The 14,934-nt window shown below is 32.8% G+C and overlaps 2 long non-coding RNA genes across 2 annotated transcripts in view; one reads left to right on the forward strand and one right to left on the reverse strand.

Annotated features, from left to right (window-relative positions):
• Window positions 1-12,741: 12,741 nt before the first annotated feature.
• On the reverse strand, window positions 12,742-13,082 carry LOC149899009 (uncharacterized). Its single transcript, XR_016457990.1, has 2 exons — window positions 12,939-13,082; window positions 12,742-12,845 (listed from the first exon to the last, which is right to left on the reverse strand). It is a non-coding gene; the product is annotated as an uncharacterized LOC149899009 (long non-coding RNA).
• A 318-nt stretch (window positions 13,083-13,400) lies between these two features.
• Window positions 13,401-14,934, forward strand: part of LOC149899010 (uncharacterized) — a 156,612-nt gene continuing 155,078 nt past the window's right edge. Inside the window, exon 1 of the long non-coding RNA XR_016457953.1 lies at window positions 13,401-13,923. This is a non-coding gene — a long non-coding RNA (uncharacterized LOC149899010). The remainder of the gene's footprint in view (window positions 13,924-14,934) is intronic.

Here is a 14,934-nt window from a genome sequence, read left to right on the forward strand (position 1 = left end):
TTATACGCAGTAAAAAATGATTTTGGCTCAAACAATTTCCCCATACTACACATCAATCGATCAAAAAATATTTATTTCTTCCAAAAAACTCAAATGTGCAACTTGTGACCGGTACTGATAGATTGCTCTTAATTAGGTCTATAATTGGTAAAATAAACAAATTCTTCCATGGAAGCCTTTAGGAGGAATCGATTGTCAAAATATTATATTAGGGCAGTTTGAGTTACTGAACTTGATCTTTTTATTTTTTTCTCCCAAAAAACTCAAAAGTGCAACTTGTGACCGGTACAGATAGATTGCTCATAATTAGGTCTATCATTGATAAAAATACTAGATTCCACCACGGAGGCGTTTATGGGGAATTGAATTTTATTAGGGTAGTTACGATACTTGAACTTTTTATTTTTTTTTCTTTCAAAAAACTCAAAAGTGCAACTTGTGACCGGTACCGATAGATTGCTCATAATTAGGTCTATCATTGATAAAAAAACCAGATTCCACCATGGAGGCGTTTAGGAGGTATTGAATTTTATTAGGGTAGTTACGATACTTGAACTTTTTAACTAACTATCCTAATAAAATTCAATTCCCCGTAAACTCCTCCATGGGGGAATCTGGTATTTTTATCAATGATAGACCTAATTATGGGCAATCTATCGGTACCGGTCACAAGTTGCACTTTTGAGTTTTTTGGAAGAAAAAAAATAAAAAGTTCAAGTATCATAACTACCCTAATAAAATTCAATTCCCCGTAAACGCCTCCGTGGTGGAATCTAGTATTTTTATCAATGATAGACCTAATTATGAGCAATCTATCTGTACCGGTCACAAGTTGCACTTTTGAGTTTTTTGGAAGAAAAAAAATAAAAAGTTCAAGTTCAGTAACTCAAACTACTCTAATATAATATTTGACAATCGATTCCTCCTAAAGGCTTCCATGGAGCAATGTGTTTATTTTACCAATTATAGACCTAATTAAGAGCAATCTATCAGTACCGGTCACAAGTTGCACTTTTGAGTTTTTTGGAAGAAAAAAATAAAAAGATCAAGTTCAGTAACTCAAACTACCCTAATATAATATTTTGACAATCGATTCCTCCTAAAGGCTTCCATGGAGGAATGTGTTTATTTTACCAATTATAGACCTAATTAAGAGCAATCTAATAGTACCGGCCACAAGTTGCACTTTTGAGTTTTTTGGAAGAAAAAAAATAAAAAGTTCAAGTATCGTAACTACCCTAATAAAATTCAATTACCCGTAAACGCCTCCGCGGTGGAATCTGGTATTTCTATCAATGATAGACCTAATTATGAGCAATCTATCTGTACCGGTCACAAGTTGCACTTTTGAGTTTTTTTGGAAGAAAAAAATAAAAAGATCAAGTTTAGTAACTCAAACTGCCCTAATATAACATTTTGACAATCGATTCCTCCTAAAGGCTTCCATGGAGGAATGTGTTTATTTTACCAATTATAGACCTAATTAAGAGCAATCTAACAGTACCGGTCACAAGTTGCACATTTGAGTTTTTTGGAAGAAATAAATATTTTTTGATCGATTGATGTGTAGTATGGGGAAATTGTTTGAGCCAATATCATTTTTTACTGCGTATAACTCAGAAACGGTAGGATATTGGAAAAAATGATTTAAGTACAACTTGTAGATAATTTTATGGCCTTTCAACTTTTCCTTGAAAGTTTTTCTCTAACATGTACCGTTTTTGAGATTTAAGTGAAAAATGAAAAAATGGATCCATTTCCCCCCTCCCCCCACTCCGGGGCTCCTCCTAGTGTCCCGGGGTTTTAGTATGTTTATTACCTAGGGACTCTTGACATGTTTCCGAAGAAACATCTTACGTTACTAACTCACGCACTCTAGAACTTTTTATTCAATGGACTAATAACGCCGAATTCGGATAAACAAATTCAACTATTACTCACTCGCTTTATACGTTTCGCTTCAGTGAATGCAGAAAATTATGTAGGCATTCAAATGCGTTTGTACGTAATTGGTACCTAATTTGTAAACGTTGATTTGCTTGTAAAATTGTTTCACAAATTACCTGGCACTTGCTATATTCACAACAATGTTAAAATCGACAAAATAATAGTGTGACAAGTACTTTTGGAGAAACATTATTCCATTCTATTACTCTACCTACAATTAACGAACGTTATACCTATATAGGTATGACAAGAAAACAGTTTTTCCCTTTTTACACCGAACCTACCTAGTTAAAAAATACCTATTCATGATAACTTTTTTAACAACATTGCCTACACAAACACGGTTAATAAACATGAAATAAATCAAAGGCAGGTTATCGATTGCACCCCAATATTAATCCGTGAATACTTCAAGATATCAATCAGAGCGGCTCGCCCGCGTCGTTTGTCGCAAATCCAAAAATCCTCCGGAACTAATTCATGTAATATGACAGACCGAACAAAATCAACATTTAATATTCGACACCAGACCCAATAGCAATAAATGTCCAAATATTTGTCGCAATGCATTTCGGCGAATTCAAATAAAACCGTGACTAAAGTCCATGTTGAAATCCCTTGGGATGGGTCAAGCTCTATCCTCCTAGATACAACAAAAACTAACCTTATATGTTTGAAATACAACTCAAATTTCATTACAGAACAAATTCTAGTAACAGATACTGAAGATGAGAGTGCTATTTGTATATTTTGTACTGAAGCACTCTAATCTTATGACATAATTTTACTTGAGGACATTTATGGATGTGCGAACTGCTGTTGTGGAAAATTTATCTTTAGAGTGTAACGCTAAGGTTGATATTAGTATAACTGAGATGTTAAGGATAGCAAAGTGGACACACTAGTACTAAAGTTAGATTCGCAACGGTTAATATTTTGCGGTGATATTGGCTAGAAGATAGTCCGGGATAATATATGGGGCTTGCGGATGTCACGGTGTTTTCATATCAAAATTAAATATCTTGAGGGAAGAAGTAACAATGGTTTGTGAAATTTAGATTTACAGATAAAATAGGATTTGTGAATTATAATAATGTTGCCAACAATTGCCTAATATTACCTACTTTGCATAAGAATTAGTTATACAACCACTTAAATTATTTATTGTACTGTAAAAAGTATTGTAAAAAACTGCTCTCCTATCTGTATGTTTTGTAAAGTGTAAATTGGTTTTAAAATATAATTGAAATAATAAAATCGTTTACTTTCTTATTGTGTTTTATTTATTCCTGTTTGTTTGAGTATTGAATACCTATTTGAAAACTTTTTACTTAGTTATTATCATATTACGATTACGGTGGTAAAGTACTAACTATTCATCTGCCACATGATATTCCTTAAAAATTTTAATTAAATTAACTGAGGTACTTACGGTCTCTCACTTAGTGACGTGACGGTCATGTGCCAATCAAGGAGCGGTGCACATAATAGGTGACCCTGCTCCGTGCTCCATGGACCAATGCATGACAATAGATATGTGTCAATGATACGCATTATATCAATAGATATAGTAACGTGTAGCAAAGTTATTTGAATATTAATGTCAGGTTTAAATACATGTTTAAAATATCATTTAGTTCGCCAGTCAGATATTCAGATTAGGAGCATTTTCTTTCTCTTCCTGATGTCATTCAATGCTCCAATCGTAGTTATGAAAAGTACATTTAGTTTTGACTTTTGATATTGCAAATGCCAAAAAGCAGGATATGATTCTACCTTTACTACATATATTGTAAATCTCCCACGTTCCTATCTATGTAAATAGGTACCGAACTACCAAATAATTTATGGCAAATAAGTTCTAAAATGTTTCTTACAAATTCTCTCTACTCTATCTAAACTGATATAATTGAGGTTATTTATTTGTAATTTTAAAAGACAGCTCCTTGGCTTTTTATCGAAACAAACAAGTGTCACCCGACATGGTCGATGGGCCAACAGGACAAGGGTGTAAACGCTATATTAGCGACAGGAAGCGACTCGAAGCGATATTTATTTATTAGCGTTTGATTTATGCATCGGCCGTCAATGCGCTCAGGGCGCGGTCATATGGCTGATCCGCTCCAACGGCTCTATCGCGATCATTGTCACTGGATACGATGGAATACAAATATAATATTTTAAATAATACTAGCCATTATATACATGAAAATAAAAAAAAATACTGGCTGGTAGGTCAAAAAAAAGTCCATTTGTTTAATTCAATAATCTGTGGATGGAACATTTTAGCACATTCTAAATTTAAAATTTAATGAAAACAAACGCGTATTTGAATGTTGAAACCATTTCTTATGACTATTTATTTTAACTGTAAGCAACATATAATAAAATTATTATAGATTAAAATAAAAAAGATTAAACTTAAAATGTTGCATTTATCGCAGAAATAATTCGAATCGAATAAATTCCGACTTCCATTTAAAAAAAATATGTCAATTCCAGTAAAAAGAGTAACATCGTACAGTTTTCACGCTTCGCTGGCGCTATTAATATTCAAATTGGTGCGATCTGTCGCCGCGCCGCGATCCCGTGTGGCCGCAGCTCTATAATTTATTTGTGAACAAAGCCAAACCGAATTGTTATATTGTGGAAAATGTTCTGTAATTGCTGACAATATAAGCTTTATTGTGTTTGAATATAAACTAATTTTACGCTATCGATAGCCGGATGTAAATTTTGTGATTATGAATTTCTGAATTACCTAGCTATTTGTTATGTTTGCTAGCTAAGCATTAAACATATAATTATACAGATATTCCATTTAAGTTATTTTAGGATTATGCAATGATCAATTAATTCATATATACTATTTTTTTATATTTGTTTCTACTTACTGTATTAAAAATAGGCTAGTGCTACTGTTAATGTCATATGGACTTACCAACTCTCTTACACACACATACAGCATAGTCTTTACAATCTGACAATATAATAATTACCTAGGAGTAAAAATAGTACGCTACATAAACACTCCTCCCTATAACATAATACTAGAACGGCATCAATTTCATATTTAGAAACTCTGAAAAGTCATACCTAAATTAATAAAACTAATAGTTAGTTAGGCTATTGTAAAATATTAATTTAAAAGCTTTAACCACATTATACATACACAGCGGTCCGCCCCGGCTTCGCCCGTGGTACCTACATAATATTTCGCAATAAAAAGTAGCCTATGTTCTTTCTCAGGGTCTAAAAATTATCTGTGCCAAATTTCATCAAAATCGGTCCAGTAGTTTATGCGTGAAAACCATACATACATACATACAAACCTTTCCTCTTTATAATATTAGTATAGATAATATTATGTGTTTACGTTGCTCTAGCTGTAGATAATAATAACGTTTGATGTTCATATTATAATAACTGTATAAGTATAGTTTTTTATCAAAACATAAATCTAGAGACAGAAAGACAAATCACATTTCTTATAACTGTATTATAAAGATGATAAGTGCTATCATGAACGTCATAGGTGTTACACTTGCGAGTGAACGGTGCAGCTTTTTGTGATCCCCATTTAACGCTAACAGTCGTCGAAGAACGCTTTATAACCTCTAATTGTAGTGTATTTATTGCTCTAGTATCGAACAGAAAAACTGTGGAGCGTTTTTTTTTTTGTAAAAAGTGTTTATTGTGTGTGTGTTTTTTTTTTTTGTAAAAGTTGTAAGGTCTCACACAAGTTAATCACACTTTTTATTGCCGATTTTTTAATCTTTTAATATACCGCACAGATTCTTTATACAACTGTTGAATTAATAAATCATTTGGATGCACAGAACGTCGATAAGCTCGCATAATGAACTCGTCTAGGAATAACACCGAAAACTTTTTGTGACGTGCTAATAAAACTTGCTTTAATAATTAATGAATGCCCCGGTCAATGTACGTGTGCAATAAAAATACTTTAGCGGAGCCATATTCCGCACATTTCGAGTTTTTACCAACGCTTATAAAGTTCAATGAGACACTGAAAATGAACTTTTATGCGAATACAGACAAGAAAAGTCTGGAGATATGTGAAATCGACTGCAGTGGCGGCTGTGGTAATGGCCTTTCAAATTAAATTAAGCTTTTTGCTGAAAATACGTGTCATTTGTGAATACGGACGGCGGGACGCGAAATTATTGTATTGTTTTGCTTCGAATTAATGTTTTTCCGTGGAAAAATTTATTTTATTATAATATTTTTTCTTTATTTGTAAGAATTTGAGCATTTAGATAAGACAGATGTTTTTACATGTTTATTTCCATAGCTACTCAGCTATCAGTTGATAGAACATTCTACACTACAAACACCGTCTAACAACTTCCATCATTCCCTATTCTTTTATCCAAGTGCTAAAACCTAACAAAACCATGTGAAACAGATTGCATTGATTGTCGCAATTAGTTAATGTTAACAACCAAGTATACGCGGAACTTAACACGTCATTATATAAAAACGTGTCTATGCTGTTTTGTATTCTATGTGCTCTTTAATTGTTATTAATTGAATCTGTGAGAGATTTGATTATATAGTGAGGAAACAACTGACTGACACGCTGTGTTCTAACTGTGCTTGAAGTGCCTTAAGCTTTGTTTAATGCTTGGTTACGGTATTGTTTTCTTTTTATGAGTAGGTATTTCTATAGAATTTATTTATTTATTTTAAAAAAGTGCTTTGAGTATCGTATCGATCAATAAAAGTCATTTGGATCAATCAATGTGCTGAACCTATTTGTTATTAGTATCTAGCTTAAGCAATTTATTTTTAGGTAGTCTACCTATATTTACAAATGAGTATGTTATAATCAGTGATATCACAGTCACATAACAGAAACACTCACAATTTCCAACCTTTGCCGAGACCTTCAAAGCTACTCACTATAATATGCTCCCCGTCAGCCGTCAGTCCTTGTACCCGTCTGTAGGCATAGATTTTAGTGCGCCCGTTCCCAACTTATAAAAACGTCAATTCAAGTTCAACGACCTCCACACATCCGTCGCTAAACGGACGAATAATTGCGCCAAATCACAGGGAGCGACCCATCCTTATTCAATAACACCTCGGTCACACTCGCTGACCAATACACTGCTATTTGAGTGACAACCAGCAATTTACTTATTAAATTTCCACGCCTAGGTGACGGCGGCATCCTGCTATAAGTTCACTGTTAATTAATATTGAAAAGAAACAGTGAATTGGTGTGGCGGAGACAGGAAGAAAATGCTTGAAAACTTCTGCAATAAGAACTTAGTTTGAATGAAAAAGCAGTTCGTCGCGTCGTGTGAAAACGGCGCCATCTAGTTTTACAAGGCAAATTTAATAATGTTTCAAGTTTAGGTACAATATAAGTAATTAAACAAGTAGTTCAATAAGTATATTTTTATTGATATTTAAAATGAATCTTTTAACCTTTGTTTCTTCCTTCCACAAGCCTTGTTCACTAGAAAAATAAAAATGATAATACAGTAATTAAATAAGTGCAAAATTATTGTAAGAGTTATGAACGAATTACAAGGTCCCAATTATCTGCAACTATGTTGTAGGTACAAATTTTTATGGTGTTCATGGGTCTGCTAAACCTTTTTTAACATAAAAAACAAGTTGAATAGAAATGTTAACGTAAGTGAACAATAAAGACGTCATGCTGTAGAAAAAATATCGTTAAAATATAATATGTAGTAGGGTAAATCTTGGCGTTATTGTGAATGTTATAGCTATTCAACATAACATTTATTTCTACCAAATACTGGACGATAACACATCAAGGTTTATGTTTATAAATAAGCATTCATTTCGTCTTCTACACATACGTAATATGTATATTTTAGGTTAATTTCGTTGGCAAAGTTGGCAACATATCCGTACAATTTTCAGCACACAAATCGCATTAGGGCGGCATAACAAAGAAGCATTTAAAATAATGATAAGATCACGCGGGAGCCAGCGTTGGACAGCCGCTGATCCCGGAATCAATATTGGGGATCAAACGACTTGAGCAGGGGGATGGAATTATATAGAGCTGTTAATTAATCATGTCATTTTGTTTAGACGCTTCTTTTCGTTTGAATACTTAAATTTAATGCTGTATATGTGAAAAAATAAGTTATTGTATTCTTCTTATTGGTGTGCACAATCATTTATTATTTTTATATCTAAAAAAATCTTCATGTCTTGTTGACGCAGTAATAAGCTTTCTATGCTCTACCAGACACATCTCTATCAGTCATAAAATGGCGAATAAAATGATTCTAATTTTTTATCCTTAGATTAGATACTACTTATAAATATACATAACATTATATACCTAAATCAACTTAACCTTTCACCAAAGAATACGCTATGTCATAAAAAATCTACAAAACGGTTTTAACAGCTCCACTAGATCCGCCAAAGAAACCCTAAAAGAAATGGGTCGGTCTCGGGAGATAAATATGTAATCTTAATATAATTGCGTCTCAGCTCTCCGCAAACATCCCTCGCTCACTCGCTGCCCGTATTGACTCTTCCGGCCGTCCGCGTCGCGGTGCGATATAGTGACCATCTGTATATATACGTATTAAAGATAGTGATACGTGCTATAAACTATAATATGTACTATGAATTGTATGTATGCTGTACGTGTCGCATTTAATTGTTAATTTCGTGATGAATCTCAAAAATATCATTGTTGTTCGTCGTTGTTGCTAGTATCATTATATCATAATATCGTAGAGAGCCATTAATCTAATACAAATAACGCTCTGGGTCTTGTTAATCTAGTTTTACTATGATTTTTTATGAAACCATTGCTAGTTAACTACATAATAAAGGTGACATAAATAAAGATGAAAACGGTCGTCAATACGCTAGGATGAATTTTAAACTAGTTACTTAGGTACATATTATATACAAAAATACAGTCGTCAATATGCTAAGAATTAAACACACAAATCTGACAAATCATCAAATCTTTCTTCTTTAAATTCGTGTAGTCGATAATAATAATCACTCTGTCTGTTGTCAATTTGGTGGTATGTGTTTGGAACGAATTCACCCCAGTTTTGCAGTGTAGATAGAACTCATAAGTTGTAAACATGCTTCGTTTTTTCTGCAAAAAATAACTCTACCTAGAGGAACTCATGTGGAAAAGCGTTGATATTAATGTAATAACATTTATTTACGCAATCTAAGTGTGTAGGCGAATAGAGAATAAGGCAATGGCGTATATGGAAGACAAAATACTTAATTTGATTAGACAGTGTTTACATGGATTATTATTGTTAAGCCTATTTGGATAGCTGTAAAGGCAAAATGAATTGTAATACGTAACCTTGTAAATAAAAGCCACGCTTCATAATTTATATTTTTACTCCTCCTAAAGCTATTAGGATACAATTTTTTTCAAATAAAAAAATTAAATAAAATAAACAAGTGAGAGTATGTAGGTATGTGCTCCACTTTATAACCTACTAGCCACTTTTACGGCTCCGCCAAGGTTGAAATAGTTCTAGTAGTTTCTGAGCCTATGCAATTCAAAAAAACAAACAACCAAATAGGTATTTCCTTTTCATAATATTAGTGTAGACAATACTATTTACATTTTGCGCCAATAAGTAAAAACTAAAAATATATTATATGACATAAATTAGTAATACATCACAATACAATAACTACCTAACTAATCTTACCTATATTACCTGTCTTCAAAGTAAATAAAAACTACCCTGAACAACAAACCACTCACATAAACAAACACAAAAGCAAATTTACATATTACCACCAAGTTCAACAATAAAAAGCGTTAACACCAAACGGAAAAGCATTAGTCTCATAAAATCGAATTATTCTACATACGACGGATATCGGCTCATAAAATATTTTGTCACCAACACAATTTGACCCCCGGTCAACACTGTTAAACGTTACTTGTGTTGTTTTCACGTGTGTATGAGAGAGGGGAGGGAGGTCAAGTTAAAATGGCTATGCAAGTGGCAGACGGTCAATGTTGAATTGATATTAATGGCAATACAACACCTGGTCGTCGATGCGAGTGTTAAACTTGCTGGGTTTATATGCCTCAAAAAAGAGAGATGTTATTTAAAAATAATAATCCACATTATTGGAAATTATTCACCATATTGGTTTAATTTTTTATTCTGCACCTTGAAGGTAGGTACCTACTTAGATAACAACAAAATCAATGATGAATAGTAAAAAATCTTTGAACATATTTTTGACAAATTGAAACTTAGGTCAAACAATGAGCAAAGGTTCGTCAAACCTGATAATCTGGTTCTTCCTAAATAATTACAAAAAAAGGTATTGTTATTTACCTACATTAACAAGTTACTACATAACAACGACATTTTTTATTAATAAATTCAAAAAAAATGCCCTTAAAATTATACCTGCACAAACCGCACCATGTAACCGGGCCTTTAAGTGATTAAATTGATAGTTACAATAATAGTGTGTTAACAGCTCCATCAGCACCTGATACCGGAGCACTCCTAGCATTTGCTCAGTTTTGTCACTTTGTCTAAAATAAATGGACATTATGGAAGCTGAAAAATTCTAAAGTAAATTACCACACGTGTAAATAAAATATCACTGTTGCCCGAACTCTGAAGTTGATTGTTTTTTATTTAACTGTTATAACTATTTCAATCTTCTCTTATTCTCGATTCAATTGTAATAATTACAAAAACCAAAAAAAACACAATTTAAGATTTTATTACTTTAAATTATCGCGTAACGTGCCAGATTCCCAAATAAATAAAACGATAATCATAAATTATCAGACCATAGACTATAAGCAATCTACAGAAAATACATCAATGTCCAAAAATCCATCAGAACGGGCCACACGCAACTCTGGATGTTTTCCTTCGGTTTTTACTTATCATTTTGCATCATTTATAAACAAAAGTCGCGTCTCTGACACGCGTCGTTAGCGACACGAATTTTTCAACCGCAATTTTTCACAAAGTTCCCTCCTTTGAATGATTATAGCCACTTTTTAAGGAATCCTCTACATGTGAAATAGTGCGGTAGTCAGTTTGTACATTTTTATTTTTCATAAAATATTTACCTCCCGCTAAATATCTAACGGGTGAATTAAATAGAGAATGAGTTTACCATTTCACTAAATTTTAAAGTTACAAATATTAGCCCTTAGTATTAGCCATTCAATTTATTTTTAATCTAAATGATAAATTTTCAGAATCTCCATATAGATCCCCATATATCCAGAAGATACATGATAGTTTCGAAATTTTACTACCTTGGTACCTCAATTCTTATTTTTTTATGCATATTTATTCATATGGCAACACACTTCTCTTTAACTTACTGGTCACAAAAATTATAAAAAAAAACAAATACGTGATTTTGCCTTCACAGATACAATAAAAAGGGGCAAGGGGGCAAACCTGTAAAAAGGCTAGTCTCTAACTGCCTAAAAACACACTATCTCATTATAGTAAACGTGTTGGGGCACGCGACTCATTTTGCCTTTTTTTGACAACTTTCGTGTTATCAACGTTGCTTTATTATGTGTTAGTTCAACCTTTTTGCTATTTTTACTGCGTGTTTTATTTCCTTCGCTTAACTAAACAACTGACAGTTATTTGTCGAAACCAATTTTCTTAACAAACAATTTTGCCCTGGAAATGAACGTTATACTTAATAGACTAACCAATTTTACTCATTCTTTAGTAACTATTAGTGTTTATTTTGTCAAGAATCTTGTAGTAATGTGGAAATGAAATAACAAACGTAGGTCATTAAAATTAAAACATCGCAAATATCAGTAGGTAGGTACTTACTACAATTACAAAATTTATCTTGTTGTCTTGGGTATCGGTGCTTTTCAAGACATTTTTCATTTCGCCTCAGGAAACCATACACCTAATATAATTTAAGTAACTAAGTAATCCACAGTGAAATATATTTTCCACTAAAATAAATGGCAGTATGAAGAAATATTTTAATACGACGACGGTATATTTAGTAAACAAATACGTCAGTAATAACGAGGATTTCATTAATAAGCGTGCTATTAAACTGAATCGAATTCTCTTCACAATACGTATTGCGAAAATCGATTGTTAATCACTCTGCTTTCGGCCATTTAATGATATCGATTGTGCCATTATTGCTTACCGGCTCTTTATTTGGCCTAGAATGACAATGGCCTATGTGTTGGACGCTTATTAAGTGCCGTGGGTAAATATTATATGGGAACTTCTAGACAGGGCTGTTTGACTTTCTGTCTGTGTTTATTTTTAAATGCTTTTCTTATATGAGTTTGCATCTTGCAGAATTAATAAGGTGATCTTTTTGCATTCTCTAGATGGGTCTGGTGTTATAGTGATATGTAGTACAGTCTAATAAAATGGATGGTTTACACATTGAGATAATATTAATATGGAGCAGACACCACGAACAAAATCTGTGCGCCAAGATGGCGGCGCGGGGCGCGCGAATGACGGCTAGGCAGTCATAGATTATGCGATGTCACTGACTCACCGCTATAGAGGCGACACTTTGTTTCTTTCTGTCATTTTATTGGGTGCCACTCCTTACATGCACGTTGACTTGAAATTTTCTTTGTACTTACTTAATATTTATTTTAGATATAAACTGACTTTACTACGCGGGGCTAACAATATCTGGCATATAATATAGGATGAGGAGGTTCAGTCAGGGCTATGGGAAGTTTCATTCCTTACAAATTGAGCCTTTTTTAGAAAAAAAATAAAAGCCTTGTTAAAATTGTGTTTATTTATATTTAGTTCATCATCCTCAGAACATGTTCCCGGCTCAGAAATTGCTTGTATTGTTCCAGTACTATTGTAGCACACCTTCGGCTAAAATAAATATAATAATAATAATGTTAGTGATGGCTAAAATAATATTTTATTTGTTATACAAATCCGTAAAATTTTATTATTATTACTAACATCAATACAAGGAACAGCAGACTTCTTTAGAATACGCCTTCCCGCTTTTGTGGTATATTTATCCTCATCGCGAAAATGCAATGAACAGACGCAAGTTCTATCGGATGGTAACCAGGTTTCTTCACTGCGGTTGTTTTGGACAAATTTTACACATTTTTCCCTTTCTTCACGGCCCAGATAAGACATGGAAACCTTGAATAGAAAAAATATTAATCTCTGAACTAGCGGTCCGCCCCGGCTTCGCCCGTGGTACATATTTCGCAATAAAAAGTAGCCTATGTTTTTTCTCAGGGTCTAAAGATTGTCTGTGCCAAATTTCATCAAAATCGGTCCAATAGTTTATGAGCCTATTTATTACAATCAATCAAACAAACAAAGTTTTCCTCTTTATAATATTAGTGCAGATAAATAAATAATAATTCAATTATACGTTCAAGTCAGTAGCTTCTACAATATCAATTAAAATTGATTAAAATCAATTAACAAAAAAAAAATTGGTGATTAAGTAATTGATTTTCATATTTCATGATTTCACCTTTTTTCAAATAACAACCAGTCTATGCTTTTCTAAATATGTAAAATTATTATTTTATACTATAAAAATATACGCCAGCAAATATTACTAACAACACTTATTTCATGCCCAATGTCATATCTTAAATTTTTAATCTATGACAAATGACGCAAAATGTCGCCCGCCAAAAATTTTGTTCTAACTAAGTTTTAAAAATTATTATCTAGTTACTTACTGATTGAAAAGTTATTCCTTTGCACTTTTCCGTATTATTTGTATTATTTGTGCAATATCGTAACACACACGTAGGCATATTTGATGCGTTTCACTTTAAAACAAATAAAAAATGAGCGTGACGTTCGCGCCAATGAGCGAGCAAGCGACTGAGTGCAGTTACGCCACATGACGTATGTTGAGTGGAACATAAGTGGTGTAGGCGGTATCGACTCCATATTAATATTATCTCAATGGGTTTACATCAAATTAAGCATTTCCAATTTAGATTGATCATAAATGTGAAAATGTTCCGTTCCTAATTACTTATCCAAAAAAAAACATTTTCTTTTCAGATCCGTGTCTTCAACCCAGGAACACAAAACGCGCGTAAATCATACTTCGGCTTAATTTAAAGCACGCAATAACATTGAGTAGCTAACACATCCCATAGATCAAGTCCCCAACAGGAGCATTGTCTAGCAATCGGGAAACCATAAAGGTGACAGGCCAGAGCATAGTGCGTTATGGGTGTCTGTCACGACAAACACTACGAGGGCGTATGACCATTAAATGTATTACGGGAATTACGTTGTTCGATTAAAATTGTTTTTACGACTATTCCAAATACAATTTATTTAAGTAAACTGAAGTTTTATTGCTTTAGATAGCGCATTGTAGTTTTATAAATTTGCGCGTTTAATCAAAGCGAAGTGTCTATGGGTCAGACGGGAATAGAGGAAAATTTTAAATTCTAACGGTATTTTCACATGTTAGTGTCCGTAGTAAAATAAGTTAAATTTAATTAAAATAATTTGCAATTAATATTATTTAGAATTTTAAAGACCCTTTTAAGTACCTACTAAGGACTATACTTTTAAATGCAAAGTACCTAAAGCAAAATAGCAAAATAGTAATTTAAATTTAAATTTGAAAAAAAATATCTTTACTAATATTTTTGGCCATTAATAGTATTAGTTATTAAATTATTATACCTACTAAGATTGTTCAAATTAAAAAAATTAAACTAAATACATATCTCCAATTGATTCTTATTTTTCGTACCTAATTGCATAGTTTAAATCAAACAAAGCCACAGCTTAGAATCTAATCCGTTCATATAAAACAAAATTGAAAGAGGGAAATAGTTCTGGAATGTTCGTAACTTTTAAAGATAGACAAGAACATTCGACAGTGAAAGTGTAGAACAAACATTTCACCCTTGCAAGTTCGTTCGCCGATGCGGGCTCGAAACTTTCATCCAATATT

Source organism: Colias eurytheme, chromosome 21 (genome assembly GCF_061535395.1).
Source record: "Colias eurytheme isolate Ceu_HAF_F1 chromosome 21, ilColEury1 Martin Lab GWU primary, whole genome shotgun sequence".
Lineage (NCBI taxonomy): Eukaryota > Metazoa > Arthropoda > Insecta > Lepidoptera > Pieridae > Colias > Colias eurytheme.